We start from the raw sequence: 14249 nt of genomic DNA on the forward strand, positions 1-14249 counted from the left end.
ACTAATCTACCTTCTGTCTCTATAGATTTCCCTATTCTGCACTTCCATAAGGATGGGATCAAATAACACGTGTTTTTTGTGACTGGCTTCTTCCAATCAGCACAATTTTTTAAGGTTTATCCACATTGTACATGTATCCGTACTCCATTCCTTTTTATGGGTGAATAATATTCCACTGTATGGATATACCACCATTTGTTTATCCATTCAATCTGTTGATGAGCATTTGGGCTGTTTTCACTTTTTGGCTATTATGAATAATGCTGCTATGAACACTCATGTACCCCAAGTATAGCTTGGCCCTGGCCCCCTCTCTCTACCTCCCTGCTCTTGGCCTAAGCCACTGTCTATGAGATTCCCATTCCTGCCTCCCTCTCCCACCTTTCCCCCCCTCAAATCCACTCTCCACCTGACTTCCAGAAGGATCTTCTAGAAACATAAATCAGATATTGTTGCTTCCTAGCTTATAACTTCTCGGTGAATTTCGATTGCACTAGAAAAGAAATTCATTCCATAGTCAAGGCTCTGTGTGATCTGGTGCCCACCATGACACTCCTATCTGCTAAACTATCCCTTGCTCACCCTGCTCCAGGCTCATGGCTTTCTCTCACTTCAACACAATATCTGCTCTGCCTGTCATGTGGCTGTCACCTCCTTGTCCTTCCAGTTGCAGCTTCAGTGTTGCCTCCTCAGAGCAGCAATCAATGATCAGCTAGGATAAAGTCAGTTCCCTCCACCACCCTCACCTCCCTGATATTCTTTCTCACAGCATGTGCTTTTTTCTTCACACAATTTACAGAATTTGGAATTTCTTGTTTATATAGTTGCTTCTTACTCATCTTCCCCAGTGTAAAGTCAGTTTTATTTACAATTGAATCCTCAAATTCTAGAACAGCAGTGTCTGCAGTTGAAAGAACCAGTGTGTATGGGGCGCCTGGGTGGCTCAGTCGTTAAGCGTCTGCCTTTGGCTCAGGGCGTGATCCCGGTGTTCTGGGATCAAGCCCCATATCAGGCTCCTCCGCTGGAAGCCTGCTTCTTCCTCTCCCACTCCCCCTGCTTGTGTTCCCTCTCTTGCTGGCCATCTCTATCTCTGTCAAATACATAAAAAAAATCTAAAAAAAAAAAAAAAAGAAGAACCAGTGTGGGTTCTGTGAGATGAAGACAGGAATTTGGTTTTTATTTTTATTTTTTTTTAAAGATTTTATTTATTTATTTATTTATTTATTTATTTATTTATTTGACAGAGAGACAGCCAGCGAGAGAGGGAACACAAGCTGGGGGAGTGGGAGAGGAAGAAGCAGGCTCATAGCTGAGGAGCCTGATGTGGGGCTTGATCCCATAACACCGGGATCACGCCCTGAGCCGAAGGCAGATGCTTAACGACTGCGCCACCCAGGTGCCCCTAGGAATTTGGTTTTTAACTCTAGTTTCTGGATCCAGTCCTTCCTGAGGGTCCACCTTGGGTACCATGAGACACCCCTGTGTTCTTATGATAAGCACGTTTCTTTTCTTGAGCTGGTATGAGTGGGTTCTGTTTCTTACAACTCAACGATCCTTGACTAATGACTTTTTTTTGTGCCAACTGTTCATAGGTATTCTTTCAAAATTGCCATTGTTGGGCATGAATTGCTCTTTGAGTTTCTTTGTCTCTACAAATTTACTTCCCTAAATCTCCCCTCCTAACATTCCAAAATCTTAACTTCTGTATCCTTTAAAAGCATGTCTATATTTGTACATCAATGTTCATAGCAGCATTATTCACAATAGCCAAGAGGTGAAGGCAACCCAAGTGCCCATCAACAGATGAATGGATAAACAAAATGTGATCAACTGATCGATCGATCGATCTGTCATCATCTCTATCTCCAACGAAGTATTATTCACCCTTAAAAAGGAAGAAAGTCCTGTCACACGCTACAACATGAATGAACTTTGAGGACATTATGCTAATTAAAAGAAGCCAGTCACAAAAAGACAAATACTGTATGATTCATTTACATGAGGTATCCAAAGTAGTTAAATTCATAGAAAGAGAAAGTAGGGTTGTGGTTGCCAGAAGGAGGAGTGAGGGGTAAATGAGGAGCTGTGAGAGTTTTAGTTCTGTAAGATGAAAAAGTTTTGGAGATCTGCTGTACAACAATGTGCATATACTTAACACTACAAAACTATACATTTAAAAATGGTTAAGATGGTAAATTTTATGGGTTTTTTATTGCAATTTAAAAAATTTCTTTAAAAAAGCATCTCTACTTCATTCTCCTTCCCTCCCCTCCTCTTTCCCTCCCTCTGTCCTTTCCTGGTCAAATATCTCTAGGTCTAGGCCATGGCCCATGCTGGGCTAGGCACTAGCCAAGGTGCAGGCTCTGTCTGGAGGCTCTCCCAGGCCCCCCATCACATGCCAATGAGCACTCCCTGTTCCATAGAGCTCATCAACAAAAGGCAGGGCCACAGCTAGAGGCTAGGTTAGTCTCCGGCATGGGCTGACTGCGTGCCAGGTGTTCCCTGGGAGGATGCTTCAGACCAGTTCTGGCCTTGTCAGAGATTTTCTGGCCATGCTAAATTGCCTCTACTTCAATGTTTCCACTTTTGCTTATTTCCAGTTGATTCCTCTTTGTCCCCATTGTGAATGCTGCAGGAACTAGGGTAATAGACTTAAGTAGGCTTTGGGGCATGATAACCAAGAACAGTCTGTAGGAGAAAATATTTGGTACAGGAAAGATGGTACAGGAAGAACAAATTCATCCCTAAGACTCTTACTGTGCAGTCAGAAAACTCCTATATAAGTACTAAGTAGATTTAATTTCACTGACAGCAACTACAAAGATAATGACATCTAACGTTTATTGCAAACTTACTATTTTTCTAAGGACTTAAAATATACTATTCATTTTATCGCATAAAGTGTAAGTAGTGTGTCTGTTTTACAGATGGGGAAACGGAGGCCCAAATAGCAACTTGCCCAAGGTCACACGGCCAAGATGTAGAGCCAAGATTTGAACAAATAAATGAACATTTATTAAGTGCCCATTGAGAACAAATCCCTGAACTAGGCTGTAATGGAGCCCCAAAATTGTAGAGAAAGCATTCATACGTAGGAAATGGCCAAAGAACAACTTAAAGTAAGTATACCTAAGTATCTCTTCAATATATATGAATGGGAGTTGAACATGTATGAGTTGACGACGTATGGAAGAGAACAATAAACAGTCCAGCCGACTGTTTGAATCTTTGATTCATGAGTCTTTGAATCACAGAATCTCAGAATTGGAAGAGATCTGGGGGTCATCAAATCCCACCTCCTACCCAAAGCAGAGATCTCTTCTACAGAATCTGTGGTAGTTCCACTGTCAACTTAAACGCAACTAAGCCACTTCCTTTGTTTTCCAGGTTTTGATTAGTACAAAGTTCCTATTTTTCATCAGCCAAATGTACCTTCCTTAGGGGAATTCTCCTATTGATCCCAGTCTCCTCCCCCCACCCTGATCTACATTAAATAAATCACCTTTCCGATTGCTATGTTTGCCCTTCTTTGCATGGAGAAAGGAGAGAAGCACACATTGACCACCTACTCTGCTCCAGGATATCACAATAACCCCACTAAATAGGGATGATGATTTCTTATCTAAGGGCTTGGAAGGTAAGAGATGTTAAGAAACTTGTCCAAGGACACACAGTCCAGAAGTACTAGAGCAGACATGTGAGCCCAAACTTACCTCTTTTCTACTCTACTATGTTGTCTCCCAAAGTCAGTTATCAACATGCTCCTTATCATCTCTCCTACAGACCACCTAAATGTCCCTGGTTTCTTCAGACGTTCCTCCTCAGAGCAAATGTTCTCCAGAACTTCCCTGATGGTGGTCACTCTCTACACGTGCTCCAATTTGTCCATGTCCCTCTCAAAACGCAGCGTAAGCCTGGAATACTATTCCCAGAGTGGCCAGACCATCTTGCCTGCCTCGCTTGCCTTGCGAGCCATCGTATCGGCCAGGATGGCTTCACTGACTTCAGAAGCAGGGAGCCCCATCGCACACTCGCCTGACAGAGCTACAACCCCATGTCTTTTTCGTTTGAGCTAGTTTCAAGTCAGAGTTCATCTATCCTTTACTTATACTATTGATTCTAACAAATTTGGATGGCATTCTGTTGGATTCCTTCCTTGCTTTGTTTTGAGACAGTATTTCAATGTTATGGAGCATATTAGCTGCCTCTCTCACTTTAGGTTATTGGAAAATTTTTAAAGTAGGTCTAGTCTTCAATGTTGTGATACAAGTCACTGTAAGAATGTTGAACATGCCAAGACCAAGGGCAAAGCCTCAAGACATTCTATTAGAGCCTTCCAAAGAGTGGCTACTAATTGACTAATGTTCTTTGTACAGTTGTCTACCCAAATGTGATTCCAGTGAGCTATTTTTAACCCTATTATTTCTTCGCCTCCTTCACAGTTTATACAATAAAAGACTTTGTAAAACACCTTGCTGAAATTTGCCCAAACCATCCTTTCTCCAAGTGTGTTCTGTGGAACATTTGCTCAATAGAGTATTTTAAATAGGTTTCTTTGGTGCAGGATTTCTCAGAACCTTTAATGTGCTAATATGCACTGTGACTAGGAGGAGTATATTAGCATACTGGGTTTCTCAAAGTTGAGGTGGGTTGTTTTTTTAATCGTTTAAAATTATTTTTTAACTTAGATGGGATTTGTACTCTGAAGTTTGAGATTTGATCTCCCAGTCTGGTAATCCTGTGAAAAAGGACACATTAGCCTTGCATGGTTTGTTCGTAGTGAACCTCAGCTAATGCTCAGTGATTAATGCTTTCTTCTGTAAAGATGGTCACAGACCATCTTTAATAACTTGTTCTAGAACTTTACTGTGGACTAATGCCAAGCGTGTTGATCTGTAGTTTTCAAAATCTACCTCTGTCCTCCTCTCTCCTAATGACACTTTCTTGTTCCTCAGGGTTGAGCCAACAGCAGCTCTAAAATTCAGCACCACGTTGACACAATGTTTACCTGGAGCTGACATTTCTAACACAGATAGGTGCTATCTTGGGCTCTGACTCCCTTCCACCAATGCACGTTCTGCCTTTTTCCAGTTTGTATATCATACTGTTGATGGGAAACATATAAAGAAAATCTTTAAAATAACTCCCTTGTGCTCAAGGCTGTCTTTCCTGACTCTGTGTCAGACTTGTTTCTCCCACTGCTTCCCATGGACCTCCTCTTAGCTAATTCATAGTCATTTCCTTCTAGAACCAGCTGGATGATCTCTCACTTCATTTAGGTTCTTCCTGACCAACCTCATCTCTCCCATCCTATATTCCTGTGTCATGCATGTATCGACTCGTCCTATTTCCTCTATCGTTTTTTCATTCAAGAATTCATTCCTCCAACAAACATACCTAGTGTGTTAGGTGTTGGGTATCTGAGAGTGGAAAACAGTCTTGGAGTCAATAATCTGCCAGGGAAGACAGATGTTGCACAGGAAGTAAGAGTTACAAGAGGAGGGAGATGGTGCTGTGGGGGTGGTAAGCTAGTCTGTGTGTTGATGAAGGTCTTCCTACCAAAGCAATGTTCTAATTGAGAACAAAAAGACGTGGATGAGTTTACTAGGGGAATAGTGGGAGGCAGGATGTGGTGGGGGAGACCCTGGTGGATATTTGAGTGATAAAAACAGGCCAGAATGGCTGGAGTGCAGGGGCGGGGCGGGGGGAGATGGTACATGGGAGGGCCAGAACTTGACTCAACGAGCCATAGTCAAGAGCAAAGAGAAGTCACAGAAGGCTCTGCAGCAGGGAAATAAGACACAATAAAATATAATCAGACTGAACTCTTTTTTTCAAATAGCAGACACCAATCTTTTGTTTTCCTTTCTTGTCCTCTGTGTGACTTGCAAAAACTCTCCCTACTTCCTTTTAAAAAAATTGTCCTTAGCACTTCCCAAATAGCAGCCCAGGCTTTGGCCGCTTCAGATACTTGACTTTTCCATGGGTTCTGTCCCTCTTTTGTAAGCATCCCTGGCTATCTACGTGCTTTCTGTTTTTGTAGATGCCTTTTAAAATTCTAAACTTGTTAGTGATGGAAGGCTTCCAAGGGTGGAGCCGGTTCTGAAGGTGAGACATACACAGAGCTGGGGGAGGAAGAAATTTAGTTGAAAAGACGAATATGTTAAACGCAGGGGGACTTGGTGGCTACGCCAGCGACACATGGCTCACTTACTTCAGTAACTTGTAGGGGGACGTGGTGGACGAGGGCAGGGGCACGGGAGTGTGGATCCACGGGCAGCCCAAACCCCAGCGCTGGTGCAGCCAGCTGTGTGACTCTGGCCAAGTTACTTGACTACTCTGGGCCTCCGTGTATTTTTTTCTTTTCTTTCTTTTCTTTCTTTTCTTTTTTCTTTTCTTTCTTTTCTTTTTTCTTTTCTTTTCTTTTCTTTTTTCTTTCTTTTCTTTTCTTTTCTTTCTCCCTCCCTCCCTCCTTCCTTCTCTTTTTCTTTCTCTCTCTCTCTTTCTTTTCCAATTTCTTTGTCATTGTGGTAAAACATACAGAACATAAAATTTACCATTTTAAGTATACAGTTCAGTGGTTTTAAATATATTCATAATGTTGTGCCACTGTCATCTCCATCCATCTCCAGGACTCTTTTTACCTTTTAAAACTGAAACTCTATACCTATTAAATAACAACTGTCCATTTCCACCTTCCCCGCGGCCTCCGGCCACCACCGTTATGCTTTCTGTCTTTGTGATCTTGACCACAGTGCTTCCTGTCAGTGGACTCTTACGGTATTTGTCCTTCTTTGACTGGCTCACTTCACTCAGCACCAGGTCCTCGAGGTTCTCCCGTGTGGCAGCATATTGCAGCATTCTCTTCCTTTTTAAGGTGGAACAATATTCCATTGCCTGTCTGTACCCCATTTTATCCATTCATCTATCCGGAGACACTGGGGTTGCTGCCATGTTCCAGCTATTGTGACTAGTGCTGCTGTGAACACGGGTGTACAGATAGCTCTTCAAGACTCTGCCCTCAATTCTTTGGGACATATACCCAGATATACCCAGTGGGATTGCTGACCATCTGGGAGCTCTATTTTTAATTTCTTGAAGAACCACCATACTGTTTTCCACAGAAGTTACACCATTTCACGTTCCACCATCACACAAGGGTTCCAGTTTCTCCACGTCCTTGCTGACACTTGCTATTGTGTTTGTTGTTTGGGACGGTAGCCAAGTGGGTGAGAGGGGCACCTTGGTGTCGACCTGGGTGCCACGGGGGTTTGAGCACGGGCTGACCCTGGGCCCCTTCCTCCGAATGTCTCCTGGCTTCCTGGCTCTGTGTGTGTGTGTGTGTGTGTGTGTGTGTGTGTGTGTGTGTGTTACAACACAAAGGTTAGGTCACACGGGCTCTTTGCCACAACCTCCTTCTTGAACAGTTTGCGAGTCAGAGTTGGACGGCAGAAACAGCATCTGGGAGCAACTTTCTTTGGACTGGAAAGGACGTGAAAATGTGTTATTCTGTGTCATTTCCTCAGCTATCTTTTAATACAGCCCAGTCTTCTGGCTTCCAACAGCAGGAGGGATCGGTAGGCTGATTACGGGATTGTAATCTTGCAGAAGGGCAGGTGGGCCTCCCCCTGCAGCCAAGGGAGTGATTGAGTTTTGGCTCAGTTAACCCCCGAGAGAAGTCAGATTCGCAGAGACACTTGCTCGGAAGAGGCGGAAGTTGCACATGGCTTTCTTGAGGAAACACATAAGTGCTTTATCCAGCGGATAAAACATTTTACTCCATGGTCTGTCGTTGCCTGTTTGGAAAGCTTGTGGTAAGCAGATGCAAGACGGAAGAACATTTGTGTTCAAAAGCAAAAATAATTCCCCAAATTAAACCGGTCACAGCAGGATAAAGTTAGCAGGATGAGAGAGAATTATTTCACTTTGGGGAGAACGACCAATGGAAGTGTCTTTCTTTTGGGGGCTCTTTTCTCACTAAAGCAGTAACCAGGTCTTGCAAGATATGGAAAGAACATCTTCCCTAGACGCCTGGCAGACACAGACCCTGGCAGGGCAGCCCCTGTGGTTCCGGGAAAGAACCTCCCAGAACACGGCTGTCACCATCTGAAAACCAGAGGGGCTGCAGGTCTGGTCAGGAAGGAAGCGGCTCACATGGGAGCAGTAACTCCTCTGGAAACTGTCAGATCAGATGGAGCACATCCGCCAGCTCCTTGCAGGGAAAGAACCAGAACCCTGGGAAACAGGGCATTTGTAGCAGAACTTTGTCGTTCTGCCTTTGTAAGATGGCACCCACTTGCAGCATGTGCTGTGGGCAAGCTGTTCCGGGCAGGTGACAGAGCTGCCGAGAGGCCAAAGGGCACGAGGAGGGGGCGGGTAAAGCTTAACTCTTCCCTCTTGGGGTTGTGCTTAGGGGAATCTCCTGGATGAATTAGCTGGTCCCCAGCAGTGATGGATACTGAGGCCCCAAAGGAGGGCTCATCCTGAAGACAGGAGGTGGGTGCCTGGCTGGTGAACCAGGATCCACTTTGATTTTCTCATTTCCTATTTTAACTTACAAACCTCAGTCCAATTACAAGGCTGGCTGTACTTAGTCAAGGTTCTCCAGAGAACAGAATCAACAGGATATCTATATCTAGATCTATAACTGTATCTGTATCTATCTACATGAGACTTGTTAGGAATTGGCTAATGTGGATATGGAGGCCAAGAAGTCCCACGACCCATGGTCTGCAAGCTCGAGAACCATGAAAGCTGGTGGATGGTGTAATCCAGTCTGAGTCTAATGGCCTGAGAATTGTGCATGTTTGTGTGTGTGTGTGTGGGGGGGGGAGTCATGGTCGGAGTTTGAAAGGCCCAAGAACCAGGAGCAATAATGTCCGAGAAGATGGATGTCTCGGCTCAAGCGGGGAGAGCAAATTCGCCCTTCCTTCACCTCTTTGTTCTATTCAGGCCTTCAATGGACTGGAGGATGCCCACCCACGTTAGTGAGGGCCATCTGCTTGACTCAGCCTGCTGATTCAAATGCTAATCTCGTCCACAGACACCCTCGCTGACACACCCAGAAATAACGTTTTACTAGCCGTCTGGGCCTCCCTCGGCCCAGTCAGGGGTGACACGTAAAATTAACCACCCCACTGACCTAGACATTTTCTTTGGCCTCCACTGTAGGGCTTATCTTCAGTTTCTGTTGAAATTACTTGGATGTCCATAAACAGAAACTTCCGGCAGAGACACAATATTGGGACCCGCAGTGGAGGTGATCCGGGTGGCCAAAACGTACACTCGCACTTGGGTGTGTTCGAGAACCTTAGCCCTCTCGTCCATGCCCTATGTGTGGTCTGGCTGGTCCCACCCTCGAGCTGAGCCTGGCATTCTGTGAAGCCAATGTGGTCCAAAGAATACGCCTGGGAGACGTGCAGGGCGAGTGTGGGGGTGAAGAGGTGCTCGTGAGAGTATGTGTGTCTGTGGGTGGACACGACTGTGACTTTAAGCGCCGTATTCCCACACACACCGCTCTGCTGTCAGCATCCTCGCTGACCACACACGGAAACACACGATCCTATCGACTTTAATAGATGCCCTGGCAGACTGGGGCTATGCTAACAGAGGCTTGGGAACTCTGAGACTCTGGCTGTTTTTTCAGCTTTCACCCATCCTTGTGAACTGGGTCGAGGTCGGGTTTAAGGGGAAAAGTGCTAAACGCCAGCACAGCGATCCCGGGCGTTGTAGTCCGTGGTCTGGGACCGGCGGCAAGAGGAGTTCACACGGCGAGCGAGCGGTTCCTTCCCACCTCAGCAGACTGGGAGCTGCTTCTGCCCAGCTTGTGAAATCGAAGCGGGAGCTGACCCACCACTGGAATGAAAATTCGAACCCAGGCGACCGTTTGGTCTTCAGGATGACTCTGCGGCTCTCCTGACCGCCTGTGGCAGCAGTAAGAAGTCTGCCCCCAGTGAGAGCGCAGAACCTTGACTGATAAGAGGGACAGGTGGAGAGTTGCAAAAATCTTACAGGAAAACCTCCTCCTAGAGAGTTATGACTGGGGTGACATGGGCTTGCTAAGTGAGAACACCGAGGTTTGGTTTGGGGGGGCGTGGCACTAGGTCAGCATCAGACTGTGCTGGGTGTGTGACAGTCACCTACTATCCCGTCCCTCTGTGAAGAATGGCTTTCAAAGCATTTGGCCAGGGACTCATCAGAAAACTGCTCTCTCTCATTTGTATCTCAGCGGAACAGTTCACGGCTCTCTGTTCTCCCTAGAAATATGGTGTGGGGGGGGGGGGGACCCAGACCCTTAGAAATCAAAGCCATATGCATACCATATTAAAAAAAAAAACCACCCAGGCCATTCCGTTATTGCTGACCATAGGAATTCAGTATTTATAATTTACATTCTTTCCCATACTTCGCTGTTTTTCAGAAGTGAAGAGCAGAGGTTTATGGCCTCACCAGATCATAAATCAGATTCCTGAGGGTACAGGGAGCTGCTTTAGGCTGAGGAACTGCCTTCTGACAGTTTGCAGAATGCGTCAAAACATCAGGAAAAGAACCCAAACAGAGATGGGACCTGCTTCAAGGAACGACATGCTGACTCATTTGAGGCCATACAAAGGGCTGATGAGGCCAGAGTCCGTCTCCTCATATGACACTAGTTATTCCCTCCATCCAGCACGCAACCAGCCAAAATCACACGGGAAGCCAACATGTGGACAGAAGCTGGGCGTTCAGCCACCCCTAACACAGCGAGCACCTGAGAGAGGAGTCGCACTATCGCCTTCCAGGGCGAGGGCAGACAAGGGCCTGGGCTCCCCCATTTGAGCAGGCTTCTCACTGTCCGCATGTGTGCCATGGATGCTGGCTGGAAGCAAGGTGGCGGCAAGTCTGTGGAGGCTCTGGTCTGGCAATGGGGCGTGAGACCTGTGCACAAGAATTGAGTCCAGGAGCTTGAGTGGAAGAAAGAGCATTAGGCTCTGTGCTGATCCGACAGCCTCTAATGCCTGTGTACTCCCTCCCTGAGCTTCATGACCCCAGAACATGGGGCTACCACCACCAAACTCACTGATTTCAAAAAGAACACACTACATACATACACCTGAACCCACAGGGCAGGTGAGGGGCGGTTTCAGGGACGCCCTTTTCTCCTGGAATTGAAAATGCCATCCTGGTGTCAGTCACGAGCAAAGCCAGCTGAGCGCTACTGCGGCCCTAGGAAGATTCAGGGGAGCAAGGGGGGTCCTAACAGCCTCGCCCAGAGGTCTTTCCAAGGTTTCCAGTCCTCTGAAAGCCTGCCTGGAAGATATGTTAGCAGTGGCCCATGAAACTCATCCCCTTGCTCCTGATCTGGATTTTGTCCACTCCAAAACTAGGTAGAGGATTCTAAACATTTTGAAAGCTGGAGATCCTTCTTAAGCCCTTCCTGGGTTGCAACCGTAAAATACCTAATCAGTCCACGACGTGTGCAGTCAGATTGACGAGAATGAGCCAAAGCAGCCCTTTGTCAGGTGAGCGGGAATAGTTAAGGTTTATAGTCCAGGTTTTCCAGGATGGATTATTACATAAACCCTGCCTGCGATTTGACACCATAATTAAGGCTATTCTATGTATACTTTAGACATGAAAACACATTATTTTCGTTCTTTATTCTCAGATTTTTCTTTTCTTTTAAAGGCAAACAAACCTTATTTCCTGTGGTTTGTAGAATCACGAGTCTCCTTTCCTGAGCACCCTTCTACAACGGGGACACACAACAGCATCTGAGGCCCAGGGGAGACAGCATTGCGGGTGGGGGTGGAGGCCAGGCAGATCTAAAAAAACCTTCCAGACACTGTGGGACATTATCGGTGCCCACAACTTGCAGGCCCTCTGAACATGTTTTCAGAGCCTTCCAATCACAAAGAAAAAAATAATTACTACCCGGGGCACAAGAGGTTCACGTGTAGCCCAGAATGGCAAAGGAGGCTGGTGGTTGGCTGCATCAGCTATGAAAGCAAAACTCTTGAGCAAATTCTATTTTCTTGAATGATGTTCCTGTCCTCACTGGGTTTATGAGAAGGGGATGGATTTGCCAATGCTCTTCTCCTTGCTCTAAGAGGACAAGAATGCTGGGGACCTTGGAGTCTCTTTGCCAACACTGTAAGTAGGAAGCCTGCCTGTCACCCATCCCTCCAGCCAGCCAGGTGTGCTGTACATAGAGACCGATTTCCAACCAGAGGATCGTGACGTGTAATAAAAGCTAAGGTTAGTCATGGGAGGCCTTGGAGCTACTTGGACCTGTTACAGATCCTTAATGGTGTGAGACTTTAACAACAGATATTTTCTTATAGAACAGGCCGCTTCAAAATCTACCCAACAAAGCTACAAGAAAGGGAATGTCAAGATAGACAAAGTCACAGATGAATTTCTGAAATGGAATAAAGGCAGTTTTAGTGAACAGAGGAGACAAGGAAGATTTTTTACAATTCAGCATCCAACAAACCAAAAAAAACCCACAAAAAACAAAACACCACACGCAACTATTTTCTCCTTATTTGGATGACATTCATAAATGATTCCTCTGAATTCACAGAAGAGAGGAAAGTAAAAATGCCATTAAGTATTTATTGCACCAAAAATAATACCAATTAAAAATTTTTGTGACTTTCACCCGTGATAGTCCTAGCATCAGGTTTAGAATAAAATGTGATCAAGGAAATGTAAAAATTCAACTACTACGGGCTAGCAATGAGACTCTGCAGCCCATCGGTCTTAGCCATGACTAACGTCGACCCTCGTGAAGCACCAAATCTCAAACATAACCCCTGCAAATGCACACACACATACGAAGGAAAGACATGCATTTATGATGAAACACTCACTGATGGACAGAAGGCTTGGCTCTCCTCACATCTTGATTTCAATCACATAGTGGGAAATGTACTGAGGATTACGATAGCCTGCCTGTGGGACTCCTGGTTTCTCTGACACTATCAATGAAGCCCAGCTGGTGAACACCGTGGTGGGCCCAGGAATTCCGCAGGAGGCGCTGGGCATAATTCAAAGAGCACACAAGTCAGACCCCCTGTGTTGAACGTGCTCACTTCAGTCCGGTTTTCAATGGTGAACGGGTGGCTCTATTCCACCCTGAGTTTAGCCTCCCCGCCGTAAGGGTCTGACCACGTGCACTCTTAGAAACAAACGAAACAATCCGGTGTCCGCTTCCAAAGGGAGATCCTGGACAAAGAGAGCTACCACTCAGAGATGCAGCTTCGGACGGGAGATCACTAGGGCTGAGCCTGCTGTGTTTGGGAAAGAATTTTATTTTATTTCTCCTGGGTGAGTACTTTACTCACGAGCTCACTATAGAAGAAGTTCTAGTGAAAATAAGGCTGGCATTTATGGGATGTCTTTTATCATCAAAATGCTTAACAGGTCAATGAAATGTCCTAGCATTGCTGTGGGAGCCGTTTGGCCATGTCTTCTACAAACGGTGAAAGCAGACAGAAGGAAAGCAGGGAAAGGCCATGGAAAGACCAAGAAGGACAAAAAGGAAAAGGTACCTAACACTCGGCACAATGCTACTTACGGAGAAAAAGACGTGAAACATTCTTTGCACATTATGTCCAAAACAATGGTGTCTTTTAAGAGGGAGGTTTGCAAATGGCGAATGTGAGATGATCTGCAATCGAATCGTTTCTGATATTAAATGATGCCTCTGGTCTATTTCCATCAATGTGAGGTCCATTTCCAAAGAAACAAGTAGAAAAGTAAGCCAAAGCCAGCAGTATGGTTTCTAGGAGGAATGGCAGCTGAGGCTCTGGCCAGTCACGGATAGCACTGGTTTTGTAACAACTGTGTCAAAGAGCTTTTACAGAAAGGGAGAAAAAGAAAATTTAAACTCAGAGAGCAGGGGGCACCTGGGTAGCTCAGTCGTTAAGCGTCTGCCTTCGGCTCAGGGCAGGATCCCAGAGTCCTGGGATCGAGCCCTGCATCGGGCTCCCTGCTCCGCTAGGAGCCTGCTTCTTCCTCTCGCACTCCCCCTGCTTGTGTTCCCTCTCTCGCTGGCTGTCTCTCTCTGTGTCAAATAAATAAATAAAATCTTAAAAAACAAAACTGAGAGAGCAGGCACAGACAGTACCTGAGGCCTTTGCTGGGATTTCAGACAAGGCCATGGAGAAACAGTCTCATGTGCACTTTGCTTTTCGGATATCCCATGGGACAGTCAGCCGCCGTGTGCTGAACGGGTGCCACCACCACCACCCCCCGCCCTCCTC

Source organism: Ursus americanus, chromosome 9 (assembly GCF_024610735.1).
Source record: "Ursus americanus isolate L20-20 chromosome 9, mUrsAme1.1.p, whole genome shotgun sequence".
NCBI classification, from domain to species: Eukaryota; Metazoa; Chordata; class Mammalia; order Carnivora; family Ursidae; genus Ursus; species Ursus americanus.